The sequence below is a fragment of the Anneissia japonica genome, unplaced genomic scaffold, assembly GCF_011630105.1.
Source record: "Anneissia japonica isolate Jap-2015-1 unplaced genomic scaffold, ASM1163010v1 scaffold3782_len1007564_cov172, whole genome shotgun sequence".
Lineage (NCBI taxonomy): Eukaryota > Metazoa > Echinodermata > Crinoidea > Comatulida > Comatulidae > Anneissia > Anneissia japonica.
In genome coordinates this window covers 1003824-1007209 of record NW_022716546.1, presented here as the reverse complement: position 1 = coordinate 1007209, position 3386 = coordinate 1003824, and the positions used below count along the sequence as shown (strand labels likewise).

Below are 3386 nucleotides of genomic sequence, written 5' to 3'. Positions count from 1 at the left end.
CCCCCGGGGGGGGGGGGGGGGCTTTGGCCCCAACAAGGGGTCAGATTTCCCCGACGAAAGCAAAGTGGACGTGGTTTAGCTTCGATTAAAATCTTTTGAAAGTGGTCCCGAAAATTTAACAATTTAGGGGTTTCAAAAGCTTATTTAATCGATTTTAGAGTTTAATAAAGGCCCTATTTGGAAAATACGTGTATCTGTTTTTCTCCCCGACGAATTATGCTTTTTCTTCCCGACGGAGGGGTGGATCTCTCCCCGACGGAAAAGGGGCTGGACCCCCTTCTCCCCCCCCCCATCCCGCTGGCGCCACCCCTGATCGAAGCAGCGCATCTTCCCTAAACCCTGCTCTGCTAAGTTGTTTAAGAAAATGTAGCCTGATATTAGCTTTACGCAAAATAGCTGTAACATGATCACACCACCTAGGATTTGTAACAATACTTATAGTTACACCAAGAACACTGATGTTCAAAACTCTTCAATTTCTTTGTCATCTATCACAATTCCCTTTGTAGATATAATAATTTTCTTAGTTTTATTCTTAATATTCATATTACCGGAACTTAAATTGACTTCGTTAGCACACCTTTGTATAGCACTCTGATTATTTAACGTGTTAACACATTCCAACAACGAGTTGTCATCCATTTATTTAGTAACATGCGGATCAGACTTGAAATCGTTAATAAACAATAATATGAACAAAATAAGACACGAGGTGTATTTATTCATATTTTAGTGCAGTACGATTTTAAAACAATAATTTAGTCCATAAAATACATTTTTCGCTGACTTCCAATTAAGGCAATTTATTTTTTAATATGTTGTGGTCCACTAAGTCGTACGCCTTTCTACATTGACATTCGTTCATCATCAAAATTATTGTACTTGGTGATTTTTTTTTTACTTTTCATTCTTGTTGTCCTATAAATTAGGCCTAGTATAATTCGTTGAGAGGAAAGCATTTTTCTTTGTAAAATAAATGTAAAATGAATAAGTCTGTACTAATGAAAATGAAATTTAATGTTAGAGAAAATGTTAATTGATAGGCCTAAAAGTAGAAAACCCAATGTGAGCCATGGTCAGAGAAGCTATTAAATTCGGTATTTAGGCTTACGCTATCAAGTGAAAATACACTACATTATATCATTATAATCAAACTTATATCAAATTATTTTAGAAAGAGCAAATTAAATGGCAACCATAACTGCAACCATTATAGCCACACCAATACCCACACTGGAGTCTGCAATCGCGTTTCTGTCGCGTTTCTTCCTGCTCATCATCAGCATGAATCGCACTCCATAATATGTTTACAGCGCCACTGCAAACGCGTTTAATCGATTCGGTAGCCGTGTAGCTGAAGTACTGACGTTTAATCTCTGAAATTGGTTCCAGTCTGTACTTGAACAAACTTGAGGGGTTTTCCTGTGCCTGAGATGATCAAGAAAATAACGATACATTAAATGCTATTCTTTTTCAATGACCAAAAAATCCTAACCTTGAAAACTAAATTGTCATTAAGCTGTTTACCAGAAAGTAAATTTTGTACAGCTCTAGTATCATAATGTACAGGGTTATTACATAATTCTCTAGTTAATAATTTCAATCACACATTGCAAGTTGGAATTGTTAAAACATCCTGAACTGACGATCATCATTGGCTGCAATGGAACTCTTTGTTGCAACACTTTGTTTTGATTAGATTAAAGAAGGAACGCTTAACTACAATGCTATGCTTTGATTTGTTGCATTAGGGATACCTTCTAGGTACGTAGCTGAAGGCTTTGGGAGGAGACCAAAGCCTTCACATACCAAGGAAGCTGGGTTATGGAGGGTGGAGAACTGGATAGGGAAGTGCTAGGTACTGAGTATTTAATAACACGTTCGTCGTGACCCACAGCTTACAACTTACACGTTGGTGGCGCTACCCAGAATTATAAAAACATGAGGGACTTGTTGCAAGTCTACCCAAGGCCTACTGTGTTATCAAAATTAAAATAACGACTCAATGGAATTATGATACACAATATTAATTCTTGATGATTTCCTCCCCAAAAATGATCAATTGCATCAGCAGAAAGAAAATGATGACGTAGGCTTACCGATCTAGTATCATTGTACTCCGCGAGGCTGGATATATAGCAATTATCATCGCCATTGTATCGATGAATGAGTAGTCCCTGTAAAAAATAAAGAAAAAAATTGTGTACAACTCAATGCCAATATTACTGAACCAAATCGGTTAAATAATCAATTCAATGATATTTTTATAGTGAATAGCCCGTGAAGCCTATCATGAGGTCACGAGTGGGTTGGGTGCAGACGGTGCCATTCCACCCACTCAAATTTTATTAGGAAGAATATTTGTTTATCGTTGATTATGAATTACCGGTCAGATTTTTAAAGGTATAAGAGTGCAATTTCCGGGCACCGAGGTTCATATTCTCAAAATGTTCGCACATCAGCACCGACTACAGCATTTTGCTCTATAATGATGACAGTATGCTAATTAAATAAAACATGTGTTATATATACACAGGTTACAGTATGCTTATTCCTCAATGAATAAATAAAGTGCAAGATACACGAACATATTTATCGTATAATGCAATATGAATAACAAGCAATGTGCGCCTACATTGTACGAGTTGACGGATATTGTGAAATACATATAAAAAATGTGGCCTAAATTAAATATGTATTATGAATACACAGGGTACAATATGCTATGCATTATTTAGTAAATCAATTAAATGGCTTTCGAATTAAGCAAGGTGTATACGTTAGATTTTTTTTTTTTTTATAACAGACTGCTGGTATATTATTTAGTGTTACTAGCTTTTTGTTTATTAATGGCAGGAGGACCAGGTATGGTATTCCCATCATATGGAAAGATCTACCAGGTGATAAATACGCCATAGAGCATTAGGAGTCAGGGGAATCAACTGATCGATTTTCACTTTTTTCATTAAAAAAATCTCTACTATGACCAGGGGTGACGCGAACGGGGGACCAAAGGTCCCTCGTCGGGGAGAGCTGCCACTCCCCCCTCCCCCGTTGGGGAGAAAAAGCACAATTCGTCGGGAAGAAAAAATATTATATGTATTTTTTACATATTAGTAGACTCTAAAATCGATTAAACAAGCCTTTGCAACCCCTAAATTGTCGAAATTTTCGGGGGCCTCGCGCCCAGGACCACTTTCGAAACCTATTAATCGAAGCTCAACCACGCCCACTTTGCTTTCGTCGGGAAAATCTGACACCTCGTCGGGGGCAAGGATTTATAACACTTGTGACATGGTCAGATGGTCATTAAGATCATAAAAGGTCATTTAAGGTCATTCATTATATATATAATTATATATATATATATATATATATATATATAT

General features: G+C 36.9%; 1 long non-coding RNA gene across 1 annotated transcript; it reads right to left on the bottom strand.

Annotated features, from left to right (window-relative positions):
- Positions 1-579: 579 nt before the first annotated feature.
- Positions 580-2226, bottom strand: LOC117109731. Its single transcript, XR_004445581.1, has 2 exons — positions 2100-2226; positions 580-1428 (listed from the first exon to the last, which is right to left on the bottom strand). It is a non-coding gene; the product is annotated as an uncharacterized LOC117109731 (long non-coding RNA).
- Between the last annotated feature and the right edge of the window lie 1160 nt (positions 2227-3386).